Genomic DNA, 24,805 nt, shown 5'->3' with positions numbered 1-24,805 from the left:
GTGTGTGTGTGTGTGTGTGTGTGTATACCTTGTTTTCCCCAAAATAAGACAGGGTCTTATATTAATTTTTGCTCCAAAAGATTCCTTAGGGATTATTTTCAGGGGATCCCTTATTTTTTGCGCCCCCCATGTGACCAGATCAGCTGCGCCAGGGAATCTGTAACTTGGACTTATTTTGGGGGCAGGGCTTATGTTTCAATCATCCTCCAAAAATCCTGAAAAATCATGCTACGGCTTATTTTCAGGATAGGTCTTATTTTCGGGGAAACAGGGTATATATATATGTTTGTCTAACCATTGTTTAAAGTCTGCGAACTAAAACATATTCCTCTTCTGTCTGTCTGTCTGTCTGTCTGTCTGTCTGTCATTGTCCCATCTGCATGGTATGCCAGCAAATTGGTCATATTCACACTCAGAAAGATGACAGGGAAAAGTCACAGCATGGTGACTTTCCCCATGGGGAAAAATACTATTATTCTATTATGTAAATGCACCTTGGCTAAGGTGGATCAACTCCGGTAATAATCCATTTCAACTACATATTATACTTATGTATATCTAACAATGTATCCACCATAAAACGCTGAAATATATAAAAATGATTTCTATCCACTTAGTGGTACAAATTAGAATCATTGAATCATTGAGCTGGAAGAGGCTATACAGGCCATCTAGGGCATACAACCCCCCTACTCATGCAGGATCAGACTAGAGCATTCCTGGCAAATGTTTGTCTAGCCGTTGTTTAAAGGCTGCTAATTGAAACCTATTCCTCTTGCAGCACACTCTCCCTTTATGCTGCCTTCATAGATTTTAAAGCAGCTTTGGATTCCATTTCTTGAGTTACACTATGGCCGTTTCCGCATGGCCTTTATGCGCCCCCACGCCGGCAAGAATTCTGCCGGCGTGGGGGTGGAGGCCCGTTCGCACACAAGTGTGCGAGCGGGCCCAGCATGGAGCCGCCTCTTCCCCCTTCCCTCTCCCACTTACCTCGTCGCTGTCGTCGTCCTGCTGGCCTCCTAAGCCCCGCCCACGCTGCCCTCCGACCTCCAGGGGTCGGAGGACAGCGAGGGAGGGACTTAGGAGTCCAGCAGGATGACGACAGTGAGAGGTAAGTGGGAGAGGGAAGGGGAAACAGCGTGTTCCCGGCGGTGCTGTTCGCACCGCGCCGCTGGGAAGACGCTGTTCCCTCAAAAACAACCCTTTAAAGGGTTGTTTTTTAGGGCGGCCTGACGCCGCCCTGAGGGAGGGGAAGGGCAGCCAGGTCTGTGCTGCTGCGTTTCAGCAGTGCCGCCTGTGCGAACGGCAGCCTGGGGGCGGCGTTTTTACCGCCCCCAGGCCGCCGTTTTTGGCCCATGCGGAAACGGCCTTTGGGAAAAATTGGAGGCTTCCTCACATGAAGCAGCTTCACTCAAAATCCTGTGCAACCCAACAGGGTTATCATTCTACTGCTATTGAAACTGGGCAAGGATAAGCAAGGTTGTATATTGGGCCCACACTTATTTAACTTTGGTATTAATGATATCCCTGTGAGTTGCATGAGATTTTGAGTGAAGTTGCTTCAAGTAACATTTGTATTAATGATATTGTGAGCCATCTTTATATCATGAACTTTCATGCCCCAAAACTTGCTGGAAGACATATTTCAGTCCTGCTTTATGTCGACGATGCAGTAATCTTTTCATGAGCAGCTATTGACCTTAAAAGAGCTCTGAAAGCATTAGCATTATATTGTAAGGGGAACAAATTAGAACTTAATGGCTAGAAAAGTAAAATCATGGCATTTGCCAAAAGGCCCAAGTACCACTCATGGAAAATTGATAGTCATAAGATTGAGCAGGTCATTTGTTTTAAACATCTGAGGATTGTCCTCAAATCCTCCAGTAGCAGGAAGGCTCATGGGGACTATGTTGCTGGAAATGCATAGTGGAATTCAACTGCCAACCTTGGATACCTTAAGACAAAAAAATAGCCAATATATTCCTGCAGCACTTAAATTATGCGAAGCCAAGTTAATTGTACAACTCCTGTATAACTCATAGCTCGGCCCCTTTACCAGTTTTGTGCCACTAGAACTGGTACAATATAAATATTTAAGATCAGCCCTCCAATCTTTATTGCTACCTTACAACTAGAGACAGGCCTCGTGAGAGGGAAGGCTAGAATACAGGTGGCTATACTTAATTACTGTCTCAGATCATTTTTTTCTTCCAATTGGCCTTGCCCCATTCACTATCATCCTTTGGGTACTTACCAGGACTCAGAGGACTCTGATGCAGAACCTGACAACACAGTGCAGCCAGAGTTGGCTGCTCATGGGGAAAAGCAGGCAGCAGAACCAACTCCCAGCCCTTCTCTGCCTGATGCCGTGCAGGTAGAAGAGCTTGAATGAGGCAGCTGCTGCATGAGCAAAGGAGAAGTGCTCATCTTGCAGCATGATATGGGGAGATAGAGGTGTCTGCATCTGATGAGGATTAACTCCTTGCAGAATCCCGGCCCCGTGGGTTCTGTATATAAGCCTTGTATATAAGCTCTGTATATAAGCCTTGCCTTAAGCTTCCTTTTGCCTGGATGCAACGAGTGTTACCTGTCGCTTCCACATGCCTGGTCCACCTCTGATTCTCAGCCTGTTCATTAGATCTCCAATACCGCAACGTGTGGACTAACTCATGACTATGCTTTTGCCTGCCTCATGCCCTCACCCATTGGACTGTCTTCTAATTACACTGCTGACTGCCACCCTGTTTGGCCCTGCAGGGCTAGACCTGACCACGCCCTGCCTGCCAACAGCACATTGACTATGAATGATGATTTTCAATCTACATGGAAACAGGCAGTAGTAACCAAAACCCTAACTTTGGGTCTCTTTCCGTGATTTCTATTCAGCATGAGCTGTGAACAGGTCAAAGCAGTTACACACCCAAATGAAAAAGAAAATGGGTATGATGTAGATCACTGTGACATTGACCAAAAACCACCCTACCCATATAGCTGCTTATATGACCATAACACATGTTATTAAATGTAAGGTGATTTAATAAATGCTAAGGTGCAATAAAGTGAACAGAGGCTGATTTTTCACAGTCAAAATGGCCCGTGGTAGATCCGGGAATGTACCCGTTGTGGCACTTTCCGCCCTGCTCTTGATTGTTCACTGCTCTCTGGTTCTTCCTGGGATTCAAGGCAGGGCTGGCGTGTTTTTTCTCAACTGTTTCTTCCCGAGCCTGGTGCTTCTCAATTTGCATCGCAAACTCTTCTGCAATTTCCACTCACTTTCACTATTTTAGTTTTAAATGACTCTGAATACAAAACAGGCACTGAGAATCGGCGCCCTCGCCCCCATCTAAAATCCATGTGTTTGCAAGATAGTCACCGTCCTCCACCCTGTTACCCAGCTTTCACAGGTTGTGAACTTATTCTTAAGGAATCTCCACCAGCTGCTAAGAGTGTAACTGCACACAACTATTTTAAAGTAGCAATGGGGAAAATAACTTGGCTTGGCAATGCAGAGGCAGGCTGGGTAGGGATCTTTTTAGACTATGTATACCAGAAATGGCTTGAAACGTATCTGCAGAGAATTCACAAAAGACCAAATTGCAGTTTAAATGTTTTTATTTAAATTTTGGTTGCAAACAATCACACAGTAAGAAGTCAAGGCACATACACACAGTTCCTAAGTATATAGATAGGGAGGAAAATATAGCTGGGAAGATAGAATGGGATTTGGGGAAACAGGGGACTTATACGTTACCTAAATCTGCAGAGAAGTTCTGGAAGAAGGCAGGGATTCCTATGCCAGCATGGAGAGTGGGGGCCAGCAGGAGCTGGAGCCAACCTGGAGGGCTTGAGCCAGCATTGAGAGCCAGCACTGAGAACTTGAACCAGCAGCAGGAGCTGGCTAACTAGGAGCTGGCTAACGTGGAACTTTGGGTGCACTGTATTTTTATACCCTTTTGCTCAGGTAGGGGCGGGAACAAGTGAGTTTTAAGTTTCATTTTCCTAAATTCTCTGGAACTTCCCATGCTGGGCTTGCTGGCTTGAGCGCTATCTAAAGCTCTTCTATTTTTCTAAGTACCCGGGACAATGGGGGTCAATTGCTCTTAGATTAAATCAGGAAGCACAGAATGGCTTTATGCAGAGTAACTCTGTAGAGACACTGCCCAGGTTATTCAGATTTAGCTGAGATTTGATTAGGACAGGGTGAGTGGTTTAGGAGAGTCATAACAATAGGTGGAGGAAATGCAAAGAAGCAACCATCTGTTGCTGACATAGTTTCTAGAAGAGATAGTGAAATGCAGCATCTGATACCAAGGTGTTTTTCCATATTCTTTTGTCTTCACAGTATTTTAGCAAGGTGTGGTAATCAAGATCATGCCCACAAACAAAATGAGACCTCCAGGTTATGCTGGAGTAACTCATTCATTGATTTAATCTTGCTAAACAGACCTTTTGCCTGGGGCCTGCTTTCAGCTTGGACACTCTGCTATCCACCCATACAAACAAGGAAACTGGCATTTTGCAGCACATAGCATAAGAAACTATATGAAATCCAATATTTCATAAGGCAGGGTATACAGGGCAGGGTTACAACCGCCTCTATCTGAAATCCTTGCGTGTGCGAGAGAATCACTGCCCTCCCATTCGCTGCACCTGCACAAGCTGCTTTTCTGTCTAAAAACCAAAGTTTCTCCCTCTGTTTTTTTCCACTGCAAGGGGGGGGGGGGAGGGTGCCAATTCTCAATGCCTGTTCATTGGTGGGACGGGCCAAAGCAACAAGTTGGGAAAAATGGTCCTGGTTCTGCTGCCGTGGAGTTTTTCATGGCAGCGGAAGCCACCCGAGCAACAAAGGGGCATTTCAAAAGAACCTCAAGTTTGGCAGTTTTTGAAATTCACAGAGCAAAGCCAATGCTGTTAGGGGGGGCGGGTGCTGGGGCAACAAAGTGACAGACACACTGCAGCACTGGGAGCCATGAAGAACTCCCAGCTGCACTGGAGTATTCTCCATGCTGACGGGGCATTTTTACCATGAAAAATCAGCCAAAGTGTCAATCACAATAAATACAACTCTCAAGTCACATAAACAAGCCTCATAAATAAATCCTGCAATTAGACAGTCCTAATATTCAGTCCAAAGAGCACTTAGCTGTTTAGGATTCTTAGATGGTATGACTTGGTGAAAGCAGGAACAGGGACATAGAACTCACTGATGAGGTATCACTTTCTTGGGACACAATACCTTGGATAAAACTCCCGGAATGTTGGCAACCTAATGAGATGTAAATCTTTTTGAGACAGAAGCAATGCCTTGTGGAAAGAAGAATGTGATCCATGGCAAACCATGCATTTCCATAAGTCTTTGTTAGTTTCACATATATCTTGTGTCTTATATTTATGGGGGTGAGTATTAGAATCAACTAGAGAATCCCCCACACTGGCATAGACATAGCACACATTTCATCCTAGCTTTATCTAATTCCTAAATGCTTACTTCTGCCATGACAGATCCTTCTGTAGAAATATATCTGCCATGCATTTTCTGTAAAGTGGCAGGATGAGAAGATGATTAAAAGGGCTGTATGGATAGGCCAAAGGATGGAATTAACTCTTACTTGATCACCCGCTCCCCTTGAAACTGCACTATTTTTCTCTTTGGGGTATGTGACTGGTATAAAGCTTGCCACAACAAAAAATGGGGGGAAGTTATAGGGGAAAAAATGACAGGCAAGGGGAAGAATCTGCTTTCTTTTCTTGCCAGCTGGTTATTTTCAGTTGCATTCGTTTTCTCTCCTTATAGACAAATGGGACAGCCCAGGATGAATTCTTTCACTGTTACATCTAGTTATATCTAGCAAGCAATGCTTTCTTTCTCAACAGCTATCAAATTGGTAGCTCCTTCCAGTGTGGTTTTTGCTGTAGTCCCCGGAGTAATAAAATTCACATACAACACAAGTTACTTTTATAGTAGAGGGATCTTGGGGTTACTCTGCTTCCTTTCATAACTCAGCTGGGTATATTTAGCATCTTTCCATCAGTACTCAAAGAAACATCTATCAAGGTATATTCAAATCAAACCCAACCAACAGCAATCAGTTCTATATATACTCTCTCTATATATTTCATATGTTAATTATATATTCTATAATGAAACAGTAGTTTAAGCCACATTGAAATGAATGAAAAATAGGATAAATTTATCAGGTTTGCCTTTTCAATTTTCTAATTGAAAAAACAAACAAAAGGAATTTTTCACATAGAGGGAAACAAATGTAACACATCCTTGTGCTTGATATAGCTAAAAAGCATATTAGTGATGTACTTGTCTCCCTCCCACGTGGATGGTGTGTGGTTCTATTGAAATTCTGTTCTTGTGTTTCTAATTCTTCAGTTACTTGTGTTTCATTTTTATTCATTTTCTTTACTGGGTGTGCTCCCCCCCTTCCTTTTCACTTTCACAGGGAGATACAGTCGACAAGATAGTCTGATGACATATGATACCATAACCTTGCTTAAGGTCAGTAGAGCTTGGAGCAGCAGTGGCGTAGGAGGTTAAGAGCTCGTGTATCTAATCTGGAGGAACCGGGTTTGATTCCCAGCTCTGCCGCCTGAGCTGTGGAGGCTTATCTGGGGAATTCAGATTAGCCTGTATACTCCCACACACGCCAGCTGGGGGACCTTGGGCTAGTCACAGTTCTTTGGAGCTCTCTCAGCCCCACCTACCTCACAGGGTGTTTGTTGTGAGGGGGAAAGGGCAAGGAGATTGTAAGCCCCTTTGAATCTCCTGCAGGAGAGAAAGGGGGGATATAAATCCAAACTCTTTTCTTCTTTTTCTTCTCAGTGCCTGGGTCGAACACTTAACTCCACACTCTATGTAGCTGCTCTGAAGGTCTCAAAGGAAGAATGGATTATAATGAATATATAAATGAATATATAAAACTTATTTGTTAACTTTTCTTTAAAAAGACACTTGAGCCAGTGCACAATAAAGCAAAGCATAAACCCTAATATTAAAACAATAACATTGCAATTTTTAAAGTATGCAAGGCGTAGGCCCTGGAGAGCTGAAGGCAACTGCTCTTTAAGATACTCCAAATTGAAATTGCTGGTTAAAATAGAAAAGCTTTTAAAGTATGTCTAAAACAAAGTCATTTGTATGTGTCGAAGGCTTTCCCAGCCGGAATCACTGGGGTGTTGTGTGGTTTCCGGGCTGTATGGCCGCGTTCTAGTAGCATTTTCTCGTGACGTTTTGCCTGCATCTGTGGCTGGCATCTCCAGAGGATCTGATGGTAGTAAAGCAAGTGAAGTACATGTACCTGTGGAATGTCCAGGGTGGGAGAAAGAACCATTTGCCTGTTTTAATAAGTATAAAGGGGTGCTATTAGCAAGCTTGATTTGCATGTGTTGAGTGGGATCCACCCATTTTAGCATGTGAGTAACCATGAAAAGAACATAATCAATTAGTGAAGGCATCTGCATCTATGCAGGCCCCTAGGAGCATACCCATCAGCAAGTTGCTGTCCTCTTGCCACAATTTCTGTAAGTGTAATGTATAGTGGGATAAAGATAACCTATGCCATCGCTGTCAAAACCCATCTGCTATAGTGATTAAAATGTCAAACTAGGATTTAGGAAACAGAAGCTGGAATTGCTACTCCTCAGCAAGATCACTTTTGCTGGGAGATCTTGGACCAGTAACGTACTATCTATCTAACGTACCTCACGTTGTGAGGACAAAATGGCAAAAAGCAGAAGAATGTATGCCATTTTGGGCACCGACTGGAGTGAAAGGACATGGCATTTCTTATCAATTTAATTTGGGCTCTTGCTCACACAGGAAAAAAAAATCTCTGTTGCTGTTGCTTCATTCTGTATTGCTGCAGCTCTTTTGACAAGAAGAACTGGTCATGTGGTAGTCAAACTACCCTTAAGTTTTGCAATTGCAGAAAGTTATGTGGGATTGGCAAGCAGGCAGAGCAGGAACACCTCCAGTCAATGAATTCACTGATTCAACTACTAAAGAGACTCATAATATCTTTCAGTTATAGGGGTCATTATTACAACACCTTTTAAAACTAATGGATTATTGTCAGGAATTTGAATAAAAATAGCTGCTATTAAGCCCCGATGCGTGTTCTTCAGGAAACCAAGGAGTGAAACCTGTAACTTCTAGGCACTGAGATGATAATTTTGTTAGAAGACAGTCTCTTTTGTCAATCCATCATGGCTTTTGTTCCGTTATGACATGTGGCAGAAGAAGTCCCAGAAATGTTAACACTCTAGCATGGAACAATGGGATGTGCTCACTATCACCACTCATGCTGAAAATCTTCTCTGAGTACATCCCATTGGAGAACAGACCAGTTAATGAAGGAAAGCTTCACCAGAGCCACACACTGATTACTAGTCAGAAGTTGGATAAGTTAAGCGAGCAGCAGGAAGAACCTCCCAAGTGTTTGCTGTCTGTTCCCAAACATGGCAACTAATGTACCTCAGAGCAATTTTCATTAGCCTGCATCAGTACTAGTGCCATTCTCCTTCCCTCATACTTTTTGTTTGTTGATGAGACTAATAGCCGTTTGCTGTCTCCTTCCTTCTGGGATACCAGCTGTCAATTTCTGGTACCAGATATATCACGAAGGGCCAGAAATCAAGTTCCTCATCCCAGCCCCAAAGAAATAGGGAAACTTAAACAAATTTCACAGCACAAGTTTCAAGGGTCATGAATAATTGTGATGCTACATTATATTACCATTAAGGTTTTGTGTCAAGCCTGTCATTGGGAGCCATTTAATTAAAGAAGTGATGGTACTTTCCTGTTGACACCATTTTTCAAGGGCCTTTATTTCAGTGAAGCTTAGGAATAGTCTCTTTTCTATTCCAGCTTGGTATACTTGACACAACTAGTTCTTGGCAGAAACTCATTTACTTCATTTAGTTTTCAGGAGGGCCTAAAACACCTTCCTTTTTATTTCTGGTGATTTTACAAACATATTCATGCTACTTTCAAGTCAGCTTTGTTCCTCTGCAACAGCTGCTTCGCTTCTTTGCTTTCAGCCTCATCTGCCCTCCTAGATTTTTACTGTGAAGAACTAAAAATGCTAGGATAATTACTTGTATATGTGAAGAAGAAGAAGAAGAAGAAGAAGAAGAAGAAGAAGAAGAAGAAGAAGAAGAAGAAGAAGAAGAAGAAGAAGAAGAAGAAGAAGAAGAAGAGCAGAGTTTGGATTTATATCCCCCCTTTCTCTCCTGTAGGAGACTCAAAGGGGCTTACAATCTCCTTGCCCTTCCCCCTCACAACAAACACCCTGTGAGGTAGGTGGGGCTGAGAGAGCTCCAAGAAGCTGTGACTAGCCCAAGGTCACCCAGCTGGTGTGTGTGGGAGTGTACAGGCTAATCTGAATTCCCCAGATAAGCCTCCACAGCTCAGGCGGCAGAGTGGAGAACCAAACCCAGTTCCTCCAGGTTAGATACATGAGCTCTTAACCTCCTACGCCACTGCTGCTCCTAAGCCACGGTTACACACCAACTTTAAGCAGGTCTACTCAGAATTCCACTCTCAATTCTACTTTTTCAATTCTGCTCTTAGGAGTGTGTTTTTAGTATCATGAGGGGAGGGGTGGAGAGGGAGACTTTAAAAAAACAAAAGCAACCCAGCTATTTCATCCTGGGTTGTCACCTCTGGGTGGGAACTGGAGATTTCCCCGAATTACAACTGCTCCCCAGCCTACAGTGATTAGTTCCCCTGTAGAAAATGGATGCTTTGGAAGTGGACTGTATGGCATTATAGACAGCTGAGCTCCATTACTTCCTCAAAGTCTGCCCAGTGTTAGACCAAAGGATCCAAGCAGGCCCTGATGTGTGAAAAAAATTTACAGGCCCAGAGGCCAAGAAAACCAAAATTCATGTGTCGGTCCTGGTAAAGAAATCTTCCTGTCCGCTGAAAAATACTGTCATAGTTTTAAATTAATTTCTGGCCTTTGTCTCAGTGTTCTGCTCTGTAGCTGACTTTGCCAAAGCTTGTTCTGTTTGTAGTAATTCTTGGCGGGGATCCCAGAAATGTTGGTAGTGCCAAAGAAGGCCAGAGGTTAGAAGCAGCTGAGAATAGTTCAAGCAAATGCACCAGGAGAAGGATACAAAAGCATGTAGGGAACAATGCAATATGATTTTAAAGAAGAAATAAGCATTTTACCCTCCATTGGGCTCAATGGGTTTACACCACCCAAAAGGGCTGGGCTGTCTTGTTCCACCTTTGGCTACACCTTCAAAATGTTCCTGCTACCCCAGTGAGGCCACTGCCAGCACTGGAGTGCTGATGTGGTACTCAGCCCCATGTCAGGGCTTCGCAGGAGGCCACAGTGGCTGCCTGTCAGCAGATTTACCACTCCACTGGGGTAAGGGTCACAGGAAGGGCATTTCTGCCAGCATAGGGCCCCACTACCTCAGAAATCTCTTCGCTCCATCTCCCCAGATTGGGCCACAAAATGCTAAGAACAGTTTCTTGAACTAAGTCTCACGGAAGAAAATGGTGCACATTGAAACAGATCAACTCAAAATTAAGTTTCATGTTATTAAGTTCTTATTCCAGGAAAGTACCCTCAGAAATACACCCTAAGTTTTATTCAGTACTATGATATCCTTCAGAATATGGATATCTAACATGGATTTTTTTTATAATTATGCCCTTATGTAATTCCTGAAATGTTAAATAATATAAGGATTCTGCTAAAGGTCCACTGAAAATTTCTGAGGGGTGAGGTGGGATGGAAATGGAGTAAAATAAAATAAAATTTAAAAATAAGAAAAGTCAGGATGTGGTATTTACAGCTACACACACACTAAGTCACGACTCCAAATAGACCAGGTCCATTTCAGTACCTGCATGTTTGTGGGTGACAGAATTTACATACATCAGAACTTGCGGTCAAATTGGCTTCAGACCTGAAAATTCTAAAACAGACTTTGTGTTAGCATGAAAATGAATGATTTACATATTTATTGCTTGTGATTTGTGCATCAACTGAACCATCAGGAATGTTCACAAGATGTTATGTGAACCAGAAGAGGGAATAATTCATATAGCTTTAAATTGGACATGAAGGATAAAGAATGAAGGAAAATATAAACAGATTAAAGGGGACTGAACATGAAGAAATGAATGCACATACATGGAGATGAGCTTGGAAGGGAAGCATATTACATTGCGTCTTCCATTTTATTTTATTTTTATTCTGAGTATCAAATAACCCTACGTATCAATTTACAGAGACAATCAGTTTATAGGATCTCAGCTCTCCTTGATATTGCAATTGTCTTTTTTTAACTGAGATATTTTTACTCCACTCACTGCAATTATCTTTTTGGTTAAAACAAAAAAAATCCAAACTTCACATACATGCTACAGGGGACACTGCCATCAGTCACAGACCAGGAAAGGGATTTGGGCGTCTGAGTTGATAGTTCCATGGGAATGTCAACTCAGTGCATGGCAGCTGTGAAAAAGGCAAACTCTATGCTGGGGATAATTAGGAAAGGAGTTGATAATAAAACTGCAAAGATTGTCATGCCCTTATATAAAGCAGTGGTGTGACCGCACTTGGAGTACTGTGTTCAGTTCTGGTCGCCACATCTCAAAAAGGAGAGAAGGGCAACGAGGATGATTGGGGGATTGGAGCACCTTCCTTATGAGGAAAGGCTGCAGCGTTTGGGACTCTTTAGTTTGGAGAGGAGACATCTGAGTGGGGATATGATTGAAGTCTATAAAATTATGCATGGGATAGAAAATGTTGACAGAGAGAAATTTTTCTCTCTTTCTCACAATACTAGAACCAGGAGGCATTCATTGAAAATGCTGTGGGGAAGAATTAGGACTAATAAAAGGAAACATTTTTTCATGCAATGTGTGATTGGTGTTTGGAATATGCTGCCACAGGAGGTGGTGATGGCCATTAACCTGGATAGCTTTAAAAAGGGCTTGGACAGATTTATAGAGGAGAAGTCGATCTATGGCTTTTAGTCTTGATCCTCCTTGATCTGAGATTGCAAATGCCTTAGCAGACCAGGTGCTCGGGAGCGGGAGCAGCAGCAGCAGCAGCAGAAGGCCATTGCTTTCACCTCCTGCATGTGAGCTCCCAAAGGCACTTGGTGGGCCACTGTGAGTAGCAGAGTGCTGGACGAGATGGACTCTGGTCTGATCCAGCAGGCTTGTTCATATGTTCTTATGTTCTTAAAACAAAGCACAACTTGAGGTCTAACTTCGTGAAAGGGTTTTTACTGGACATGTAGTAGAGCGGGGGGGGGGGGGAGCCTAGTGGCTTGGTAATCAGGAACTTTAAACAACCAGGAAAACTGACTCTTGGATTGAATGGAGTCATGAGAGTCATATCCATGATATTTCATGTACTCATTGAACTGCCTGCGGATACTTTATTTTTTTGTTTATTTACTTGTTTTTAAAATATTTCATTAGCTGCCTTTCTCCCTTTTAGAATTCAAGGCAGCTTACAATATAAACAAAATTAATATTGAACAGATTTAAAAGTTAAAACCATATAAATAACACATTCCTTGTAAAAATATATGAGCTTCTTTGATTGGTGGGATTTCTGCCTGTAATCTTAATTCAGGGGAAGGAAATTTCACACCACTGTTATATTTGTGTGTGGGCAATGCGACTTGCATTTGGTGATAACTATTAAGATAAAAGTGTTGTGAGATGAGATAGTGAAAATCTGTCCTGAGGATCCACTCTCTAGGATGCCCTCCCAAATGATACTTGGTAGTTCTTATAATCCAAAAATAATTTGATTCTCACAATATAAATTTTCTCTCCAATGCATTATCTATGAATTAGTACCAAAGTAAAACCACTTTCACAATTGTTTGCAAGTGAATTTTTATTTTCCGCACAGTAAAATCCAGCTGCAAAGATCACTGAAAGTGGATTGAAAGTGCATTATTCTGCATGTGCAGAAGGGGCTTAAGTGAATTCACAAGGAAACAGTAATATTTCTTCTTTGTGACATTATTTTTATTTATATAAATTTACATACATATAACCTAATGACAAGAAGAAAAGAGAGTTAAAATTAAAACAAATGTAATGTCAATATTTTTTGTCCATTCAACAACTTTCAACTGGATACAATTAGATATACAAGCCACAATTTTCCCTTGTCAGAGCATACCTCCCAAGTCTATTTGTATCCAATCATCATTTTCATAAATATATCAGTCTAGTGGGATGATAAATATTTCTCGTTTAGTTATTTTTTATTCTGCTGTCACAGTAGGAATTTATTTCCGATAGCTACCATTGTTCTGGTGTTCATGTTGACAAAACGTGTACATGGGTGTACCCATTTCAATCTAGTTAAAGTTGATTCATTGTACCAATCTGATACCACTTGAGCTTTATCAGGAGGCACAAAAGGCCGGTATTTAACTATTCTATTAGTTTATTCGACATTCATTTATAAGACTTTCCTGGCTAACAACCTGGAACTCTACCGATGACTTCCTCCTATGGTGGCATTCTTTGAAGTCTGGATGTTGCCTTGAAACAACAGTACTTCAAAGGAGACAGATCAGCCACCAGGGCCAGGAGCAAAGGCAGTTTTCCTAGCCTTACATCTGATATGGTTAGTAGTTAATGATCAAGCAGAGGAACTTGCCATTATAAAAGCATGTTAATGTTTAAGAGGGAGGCAATCTTCTTCCTGGAAAAGTTTACCTGTCATGTAGTCTCACTAAAGTCAATGGGACTTCTTGAACAAAAGAATATTCTTTTCAATTACTGGGTTATCCACAGTAGTGCATATGAAAGTGTTTTTTATGGAGTAAGACCATCAGTGCATCTGACATAATACTATCTGTTCCAAATGATAGTAGCTCAAAGATCCCTCTCCATGTTTGAAAGGGACTGGACCAAAGAGTCCAAGTTTACAGATCCCTGAACAAAGTGCCATACTTCCTCTAGGAGAGAAGCCAACAACAGCTAAACAGTACCAGTGTCATTGTCAATCTATTGAATCCACAGAGAATTGAGGCAGCCACATTTGCCAAGCCAAAGTGAGTCAAGCCAAACTTTAGAATCCAAACTGAACCAAGACCTAGCAAACCACACAGAAGCAACCCAGCAAGACTTTACACTTTCTTTTAAAACCTTCAATTTAATTGATCAAAGCAACCTTTAGGTCCTTTTCCACTCCATCCAAATTATCCCCTCCCCCATTTTTGTATTTCCAGAAAATTCTGTCAGTTTGTTTTTCAGACCATAAATACACTGTGCAAACAAAAAAAAAGCATTTTCCGTGTATATTCTACATTTGGGAATTTTGGGATGAACACTCCAATTGACATTATATTTAGGCTGCTAGTTTCTCGGTGTGGATAGAGGTCTCCCAGAATTGCAACTGGTCTCAAGGTTACAGAGATCAATTCTGCTGGAGAAAATGCTTTGGAAAATGGGCCCTATGACGTTATACCCTACTGAAGTCACTCTCCTCTCCTCCCCAAACTCAACCCCCCAGGCTCTGCCCCCCCCCAAATCTCCTTCTTTTTCCCAAGCCAGAGCATACAATCCTAATTATAATACATGCCTGTTCTGTGTATTGAAGAACTGAGGTAAATTCCCCCCCCTCTAGTCCGGGGATCCCTGGGATTATTTTGCCTGTGGATCCTTTTGGAATTTTAAGAATATGGAGTGAACACCACCACCAAATGGCTGCTGTGGGGCTTGCGGTCATTGACAGGATGTTGGGAGATAGCAAGTTAAATATTTTTCTATGATGGGGATGGCACAGCTTCCATGCAGCCTCCACGCAGGCTGCGCCATCTTCCCCATCTCTACCGGGACTGTCCTATGATTCTATGAATTTATAGCTCTGGTAAAAGGAAAAAAATGAACTCATAATTTTGTCTATAAGAAGAATTAATTTTCCCACTTATCTCAATAATAAATCTTTGAGAACTTCCAGCTTTTTTATGTCTGTGTGCATGGCTGTCAACAAAATGTGTTTACAAAGCAAGTTAAACAAAAGAAATCTCAGCTCTTCCCTACCTAACATGACATCATCCTTCGAATCCCTTTTGGACCCAGGTTGCCACAGACCTGTTTTTTTTCTTGCAAATAATTTGCTTTGAATATCTATATTGAAGTGATAAACAGTGTTTGGTTCATGTAACTACATTAAGTGATCATGATAAATAAGCTTTGTAAACTGTCTCTGCAGCATTCTCTGATGCCTGCACTGAAAGCATTACCTCATTAACTCATTTTAGTACTGACAATATATTGCTAATCCACATTCAGAGCCAAATTTCATTACTCCTTCAGTATTCTAACAGAAACTGGATATTCTTTTTAAGAAAGTAAGTGAAATGTCATGTTTTGGATGAGAAGTGATGAACTGCACACAACAGTTTCTTTAAGATTATACAAAAGATGCTGCTTCTTGACATTTATTTTATATTAACACCTGAGAGAAAGCTACTGTCATATATCAGTGCCAATGTTTTACAAAATGGAATAATAAATATTTTTTATCATATTTTTACACAGCCAGCTACTGGACCCAAGGGAAGATCCTTGCAAAACTAAAGATTGGGTTATGTGTATTGTGAAAGCACACAGTGGCGAAGCCACCAGGGTGCTGAGGGGTGCGTGATGCACCGGGCGCACCATTTCTAGTCATGTGGGGGCAGAAAAATCCCCCTCCCCTCCCCCCACAGCCCCCTCCCCCGCAGCGCCACCCTGCACCTCCCCAGTGCCCCCCCCAGCAGCGCTTCTCCCACGGTGCACCACCGCACTTACTTTTAGGAATGGAGCAGGCTGGAAGCCTGCCTGCATTGCCTGGGCCTGATGAGAAATGTAGTTCCCACCAGGCCCAGGCAATGCAGGCAGGCTTCCGACCTTCTTCTTCAGTCTGCTCCTTTCCTAAAAGTAAGTGGGGTGGGGCGCTGCAGGGGGGCACACTCTGGTCTAGTTACACTTCTGAAAGCACATAACAACAACTATGTTGGATAAAGAAGATGAAGAGTTGTTGTTTTTTTGCCCTGCTTTTCTCTGCCTTCAAGGAGTCTCAAAGTGGCTTACAATCACCTTCCTTTCCCTCTCCACAATGGACACCTTGTGAGGAAGCTAGGGCTGAGAAAGTTCTGAGAGAACTGTGACTAGTCCAAGGTCACACAGCAGGCTTCATGTGTAAGAGTAGAAAATCAGTCTAGTTCTCCAGATAAGAATCCACTGCTCTTAATCACTACACCATGCTGACTTTCAAATTAAGGGTCCGTTTAGCCCAGGGGTAGGGAACCTGCGGCTCTCCAGATGTTCAGGAACTACAATTCCCATCAGCCTCTGTCAGCATGGCCAATTGGCCATGCTGGTAGGTGCTGATGGGAATTGTAGTTCCTGAACATCTGGAGAGCCGCAGGTTCCCTACCCCTGGTTTAGCCCAACATCCTGTCTCAATCAGTGGCTACTTAGATGCTGAAGAAAGCCTACAAACAGGATATAGAAGCTAAAGCATTGCTGTTGTCTCCATTCCCCCAGCAATCAGTGTTAATGTATCTGGAAATGGAGTTTCTATTTAGTCATTTTGACCAATAGCCATTGATAGATTTCTGCCTAATGAATTTCCCATGTGCAAAGAGCCATATACTAATACAAGATGATATTTTCCAGTGGAAGACTGACTTGAATAAGCAAAAGGCTTTTTTGGGCCAGAGAATCTTGAGCTGTTATTAGCGAAACAGTTGAGTGAGATCTGGCCCCTGTTTCTGATGGTCCTAAAGTTCTTTTAAAGTTTTTTTAAATTATAATGTCATACTGGAAGTGTTTCAAGATTTTTTTTAACCTCTATCTTCCATACCTAGTCTAAAAACAATAAGCAACCAATTCCTTGATTTTAAAGGAACTCACCTTTCAAATAAATATATAAATTATGTAAAAGTTTCTGAACAGAGACATATGAACCTGTATATTTTCAATATTTTAGGGTTCCTGTATGACTTTAGCTGGATCATAGCAAATATGAGTAAATTATGCAAGATAAAAACAACACAGCCTACTTTTGTGATATTTTGTATGTGGTTACTATCTACAAGCTATCTAAACGTCATTCAGTGTATACCACAAGAAGGATACTTACAATGGCCACATTTTATCAGGCAGGGATATTTGTTTAGTTAACTTCTCAATTGATATTGATAATGTTATTCCTGCCTACTGCAACTTTTTTTAAAAAAAGGAGAGCGATAGGGAGCTTTTGAAGTAGGTGTGATTACTTTATTTAAAAATTATATATTTGCAAGATAAGATTCCAATACACGCCAGCAGAAGTCAACATTTCATTATGAATGGTAGTGATTATGTATTATCTGTAAACTTTAAAGCTTACCTGTGTGAACAGTCAATATAATTGTTTTTCACCGTCATCAAAGTTGGTCTTTTGTGGTTGGGGAGCTGCCCCCTGTTTGCATAAGCGAAGCTGGTGTGAAAGTTCTGTTATTCTGCCAGTGTTTGCTGATTATTTAGTTTGCATTGATAAGAAGTCACCATTCACCCTTCTGACAGGTAGATGCTTTGCCCAAATCATTGAAGGAGCAAGAAAAAGACAGGTTATATGCCAGAAGGGGTACTGTCAAAACTTGGTGTAGGGATGCACTGCTGACCCAGCAGCACCGTAAGTAGAGCGCTGGCACACCGGCGCTCCTACGGCCTTCTGGTCGCATCGCTCCCCCACCCCTCATCCCCCGATGAGTCGCAGGTCATGAACTACCTGGCTCACAACCACCGGGTGTCCCGGACAAAGGGACAATGGTCTTGCCCCCAGGTGAGGATTAGGCCCAGACGCTGATGCTCCTCTCCGCACGTAGCAGCCAGGTGAGATCATGCATCACATGATGATCTCTCAGTCTCCCGCTCTCCCGCTCTCCCGGAATTCCCCCCGTTCCGCCCTTCTACACGCCCCCGCTAGAATCATAATAAAAGGTGCCAGGAACCAGCACGCGGGAGAGTCGCTAGGAACACGGACACCCGCGCTCCCGCTGCTGGCGCTCTCCACCAGATGAAACCTCCGCGTCTCGCCTCTTCCTTAGCGACGACCCTGCGGGGATGACTACAACTTGGGAAGAAGCACTGAATGGAATGCTACTCCACACTCATTCTCCTGGCCTTCCAGATGGCTGATTGATAACCTCTTTGTTTTAGCAGTTTTAGGTGGGCCGAAGGAAAGGGAAGTTTATTCAGTCCCTGATAGATGGCCATTGATACTTGGGAAATATTCTGGCTCTGGCTAGGGTAGGACAGGGGAAAATATAATACAAATAAAATAAAAAATAATTCATTTTCATTTCTATCTCATCTTTTTCTTTAAGTGCAAGTTGGTTTACTGTATGTTTGCTATAAATACATATTATGCAGCGGTGGGATTCAGCAGGTTCGCACTCCTTCGGCAGAACCGGTTGCGAAAATGGTGCTTGTAAACAACCAATTGTTAAATTATTTGAATCCCACAGTCAGAACCGGTTATTAAATTATTTGAATCCTACCTCTGATATTATGACATTAAAAATCGTAGATGATAACAATATCAATAGACACAATTCCATTTGACCATTGTACACAAATACAAATCTCAGTATCATTTCAGAAATTTATCAGCCCCCAACATTAAACAAAAAGCCCTTCTACAAAGAAGTGCCGTGCAAGATTTCCAGGAACAAGTATTAGTGGCAAACAAGTAACGGAATATTGATGATATTCCTTCTGTGGCTATTCCAAAGAAATGCCATATCAAGGTATTAATTATATTGTTTGACCAACAGAGACAAAGAAACATTACCCTTTCATTGTTTAAAACATTTGTATGCCCACCTTTCTCCTAGTCAACTCATGAACCAACCAACAAAAGAAAAACAATTTTATAAAACAAACATAAAAGCAGCATATATTAAAAAAATACAATCAGTCTAAAAAACTTTTGTACCCCAAAATAATTATTTCCATTCTGCCCAGGCTCAATGTGCCCTACAACTTTATGTTTAATTTTAAATAACATATTTAATAAAATCATTAGTGCTTCTTATTACTAGATTAAGTGTATGTAATGATATATATTGTTGTGTACTGATGAGCGCTGGATGGGATCTGGGAGCAGATCTTCTTTCATATATACACTAGGGTTGTCAACCTCCACATTGTGGCTAGTGATCTCCCATTGTTACAACTGATCTCCAGAGATCAGTTCCTCCGGAAAAAAACAACTGCTTTGGATGGCATTATACCCAACGGCATTATACCCAACTGGCATTGGCATTAGATGGCATTATACCCAACTGAGGTCCCTCCCCACCCCATTCTTGCCCTCTTCAGGCTACACCCCAGGTATTTACCAGCTCAGAGCTGGCAACCCCAATATACACTTTGTTCTGAATTATAAAAGAGGAACATTATAAGTGCTAAATAAAAGAAAATCTTGGAATTTTAATCTTTGAATTGTTATGCCAGAGAATTAGAAGCTCAGAGCAAACAAGCCATGGTATTTTAGAACAGTTGTTCTTCATAGTTCCCCTTAATAAATGTTGGTGGCTGAATTAGATAAAACTGAGTACCAGCATGTTGTAGACAGCCAGTGTGGCAGAGTAATTAGAGTGCTGTTCTAGGCCAGGGGTCTGCAACCTGCGGCTCTCCAGATGTTCATGGTGGCCATAGTGGCAGGGGCTGATGGGAATTGTAGTCCATGAACATCTGGAAAGCCGCAGGTTGCAGACCCCTGGCTAAGGGAGACCTTGGTGTGAATCCCTACTCTCCTGCAAAAAGCTTATTACATGAACCTGGATCAATCATTCGGTGTAACATATCTCTCAGGGTAGTCATGAGAATAGAAAAAGAAAATGGAAGAGAAAATGATGCTTTAAGCTGCTTTGGATTCTTGTTTCGGAGAAAACCTGGATAAGTGAGTAGGTAAGTAAATCTTAAAGCTTTTTTCCTGACTGATATTTCCTTTCGGTTCCTACTTTTTTCTCCCATAGAGAGAAACCATTTTTTTTTTCAAATTGGCATTGTTTTGTTTTCCGCTGATGTTGTGATCTGACCACCATAGTTTGGTCAGAAATGCAGCCCCTGCCAGTCTAATCATAGCTGCTTCATTTTGTGACTGAAATAATCTGAATTAAAGGAGATTGTAGAGAGATTATAGCTGTTGGAGATGTTGATGGGCAATCAGTTCCGGACAGGAAACACTTCTTCCCTCATTTAGTAATGAAACTGTAGACTTCTAGTGAATTAGCATGGCTTTAAAAGGAGATGAGACAGATTAATGGAGGATAGGTACAAATTAAGATGAGCAAATCAAGTTTCTACATCCAGAGCCAGTTAACTCCCCAATACCAGTGCTGGAAGGGAGAATCTTGGAAACACCTTGGCCTTCATAGCAGGGATGTTGCTAGGAAAAATGGAGCCCAGGGCAGACTCCAAGTTTTCTACCCTTCCATGGGCCCCTGCGCCACCCCCAACCACCCTTTCCTTAGCTAGCAGCGGGGCCTAATGGGGTGGGGCTGAGAAGGGCATGTGCAGCAGCCTCCATTGAGCCTGGTAGAGTGGGGTCGGGCAGGGATGTGTGTATGTAATGGCCTCTGCCAAGCCTGGCTGGGTGAGGCTGGCCCAGCAGCAGCCTCTGCAGGGCCGGGTGGGGCGGGGTGAGGGGGGAAGGAGGTGCATGGGGCGATTTTCCGCCCCCATGTGACCCCAACAGCATCTGCCCGGGGCACCTGTCCCCACCCTGTCCCATGGTAGCTGTGCCACTGCTTCATAGCCCTTATGTTGCCCTTCAAGGTAGTTGGTTAGTTATTGTGGGAACTAGGATGCTGGATTAGATGAGCCAGCAGGGCTGTTCTTATGTTCTTGAAAATGTTAATGAAACAAAGACTATAGTAGACAAACTTCCCCCACTGAAAGGTGTCTGTTCAGCAGCATGCTTACTATAATTGTTAATCCAGTCCAGCACGGAGGCAAAATAAAGCTATACATCCATAAAATGGCTTGGAGGTAACTATCACTTCTATTTTGGAGTCAAGCTGCTTGTAGAATACTTCCCCTTGGGATCGAATTACAAAAGGATTAATGTTCAGTCATTCTAACATTTTCTCAAATGCTTTTACAGAGGATAAGAAAACTCAGTTTGCTCGTATACTAAATCACATTTTTTTCCTGTTTGGTTTATTGTTGTGTCTTTTTTTTTTAAATCCCCAAATTTCAAAAGTGTCAAAATGTGGGCAGAAAGGTTTATTACTCCTCAGAGAATATCCACTTATTTCAGCATTTAAACACAGAGTTTGGATCCTGGACATTCATTTCTCAGCACTTAGAGCAAGAATAAACATTGTTTGGGGTGGGGGGAATATCAAAATGATTATGGCTCAATGTTTGTGAAAATTCCTTTGAAGTTTACAATCTGTGGAGTATAGGTATTGTCAGGAAAAATGCACCTGGCTTGACTTTGCAAAAGAGAGCCCCAAGATGTAATAAGCTCAGGAAGGTTCTCAAAGTCATGACTCTGTTATTTTGTTGTCCGTAGGATTTAATAAGCTGTGTTGTATGCATTGTTCAGTCTTCTGGAAGGAGGTCTCGTCAGGAGGAAACTAAAATACAATAAAAAAAAATGTGGAGGTCTTAGTGTGCCCCATTTCTCTCCATGTTCACTGTGTAGGAAATGTATAATCCTTCCCTTTCAAAATATTGAATTCCCACACTGGAATTGAATTCATATATTCAAGTTAAGTAAATAGGTGAAAAAAATTAAATAATTTCAATATTTTTTTCCAAATGGGCACACTGGGTTTTAATGGCATAAAAGCCCTACAATGCTAATTTATATGGTGGATTATGCACAAAGAACTGTTTTCATGCAGATATTGGAGGCTTCATACTTTCCCCATGATTACATTATTTCATTGGATTTCTCAACTGCAGTACCTCCCTTTTGCCCTGGAGAGTACAAAAGGTACACTTCAGGCTAAATGCTGTTACTAGGGCTGTACACCTGAAAAATATTTAAATTTTATATCATAATTTCAAAAAGAGCAGAATTATTGCTTCCATTAAATGTTGGGAATGTATGTATTGTACTGGACAATCATGATGGGGAGATGTTCTTGTTTTCATGACTGTCAGATCAGATGTCTGCCTATTAGCTCCTGCATAGGCAGCTGTAGCAGTTGTTTTTCCCCTGCATGTCCCCAAAATTTCAGTGAATCAAGTCCTCCCTAACAAAGACCCCACCCCAAAATTTCTAGTGAACTAGACAAAGGTATCCAATTTTATGCCCTAGCCTTCCCATTCTCCAATATTCCGAATGGGTAAAAAGGAGGGGAAATGGTAAGTTTTTCAAAGTAATTTTTTCCCCAAATGAAACCAAAATTCAGTGAACCTAATCCTTCCCCTGTGCCAAAGAGGTCCAATTTTAAAGCCCCCACAAGAAGGTGACCCAGCCATCTTTCTCCTCACAAAGTAAAATAAATATATATTTAGACATAATTGCCTAAGGAATGGAATGTGGCGATGTCACACTTCCCATCAGTGGGTGCGCTGGCCTAAGTCCTTCATGCCTATTGAGCACCCTCCTCATTGGTTGAAAATGAGTCCCTCATATCCCAACACCTTCCCCATGAGCAAGAAGCAAGTCAGCCTGGCAAGGAGGGTGGTAGGAAGCCGCCCTTCCTGCCAGACCTGCGAGCACCCTCCTCATTGCTTCTCCTGCCTGCTGTCTCTCCCCCGCACACACACACACAGTCCAAGAGGGGCCCTGCGGCATAGCAGAGGATTGCCATCCACTGCCCCACTGGCCTAACCCCAAACTGCCCACCTGCTCTCTCCAAATAGCAAGCTGGGCTAACAAGGTAGCAGCGGGTTGTGTCCTTTGCCCCACCAACCTGGTCCACTGCTTTGCCTGCCCTCTCCCAGCCCCCAAACAGCAAGCTGAGCTGGCAGAGCAGGGCTGCCATCCTGAACCAAGCCTCCCCATTCAATCCTCCCCCACCCCATCCTTCACTTGCCTCGAACAGAAAGCTGAGCCTGGTGGAACAATGGCAACTTGCCGCCTGCTGCCCTGGTAGCCTGGCACAAACCTCCGCTCTCCCCTGCATGCCTTCTCCCATCCCCAAAGGCCAAGTCAGGCCTTACGTGGCATGGGCACCGAGCTACCCTCTCTGCCAGACCAGGCACGCACCTCTTCACTTCCCTGCCTGCTGTCTCCCACTCCCCACAAATAGGTTTCCATTCCCCAGCCACCCTCCCCACCCCAAACAGAAAGTCAATGGGGGTGTCCTGGGATCATCAACAGATAGGAAGCAAGCTGGCGGGGTGTGTGTGTGTGTGAGGTGGGGGATGGGTAAAGCAACAGTAAAGCCCATTGACATAGGCGTTTTTGCCCCCCACCCCACTCTTCTAGAGCGTATTGCATTTCTCCCCCATAGTGGGCCTTACTGCTAGTAAATAAATAGCAGCTATTTTTAACGAATTGGCTTCCCTTCACAAACACAACTAATAAACTAAAATAAGAACAGTTTATCAATAACAAAGCAATAACAGAGCAACGACCTTTCCCTGCCACCACAGAAAACATGTGTCCCCTTCATAACTAACCCCCCCCAAAAAGAAGAGCTGGTTTTTACCCCCTACTTTTCTCTTCCACAAGGAGTCTCAAAGTGGCTTACAATTGCCTTCCCTTGCACAACAGACATATTGTGAGGTAGGTGGGGCTGAGAGAATGCTGAGATAATTGTGACGAGCCCAGGTCATTCAGCAGGCTTCATGTGTAGGAGAGGTGAAATTCACTATTTTTAAGCACTACACTATACTGTCTGTAGTCCAGGTGAGGGTTCAGCATTGACATCCAAGGTCCAATCCATGGTCTTCATCCTCCAAGCAAGGTCCAGGCAGTCATGATCCCCTTTGAGCTAGCTTTGGACTCTGACACTTCAGAAGAGGAGAATGGAAAGCCAGAAACATTGGATGAGAGGTTAGATATACTCAAGGTCTTGGGGAAAGCCAAGCATAATGCAGCATTTAATTTAAAGTAGTGGGGGAGGGGCAGGAAAAGAACCCATTTTCTTCTCTGCCCCAGTCAACTCCAAGCTGCTCCAAGGCTTTCAGCACCTCAGCAGAGCACAAGGCAGGGGAGAAAGAGGGACACATCACGTATTCTAAACTGTAAATGGTCATCAGCTTCCAACACTGTTCTCCTGTGGGTATTTAGAACATGCCATGAGACCCTCTCCCTGAAGTCTCAATTCCCCAAAGCCTACCTTGGCCACTGAAAACATATGGACCTTGAAAGGAAGGGGCGGGAAGACAAGGAATTGGAAGGTCTTCTGGGTGGAGGGTGCCTCAGCAAGAGAAAGAGAGATTAGTGAGGTCAAGAAGGTTACCTGGAGGGGTCTGTGCCTCCCATTGCATAGAACTTGGCATCTTTGAACATCTCCTCAGAAACCTTTTGCTTCCCCTCCTCTTCACTGATCATAGTCTTGCCTAACAGACACAACTTCTGCTTTACCAAGGGCTATAACTCTCCTCTGAGACTTGGGGGGTCTCCCTATCCCTTCCTCCCTACCTCCAGCAGCAGCTTTATCAGGGGAAAGGCACCTGTGCTGCAAAAAGAAACATCTCTTCCATGCAATTGAGCCTCCCTTCACCTCTTACCAGCAGCCTAATCGGGAACAGGATGAGCACACCGCAGAATGAGCCTGCCCCACCTCTCTGCCTGCTGCCCAGGGCACGTGATCCATTGCCCCTGGTAGATCCACTCCAATT

Source organism: Sphaerodactylus townsendi, linkage group LG07 (assembly GCF_021028975.2).
Source record: "Sphaerodactylus townsendi isolate TG3544 linkage group LG07, MPM_Stown_v2.3, whole genome shotgun sequence".
Lineage (NCBI taxonomy): Eukaryota > Metazoa > Chordata > Lepidosauria > Squamata > Sphaerodactylidae > Sphaerodactylus > Sphaerodactylus townsendi.
Note: the sequence above shows the minus strand (reverse complement) of the source record.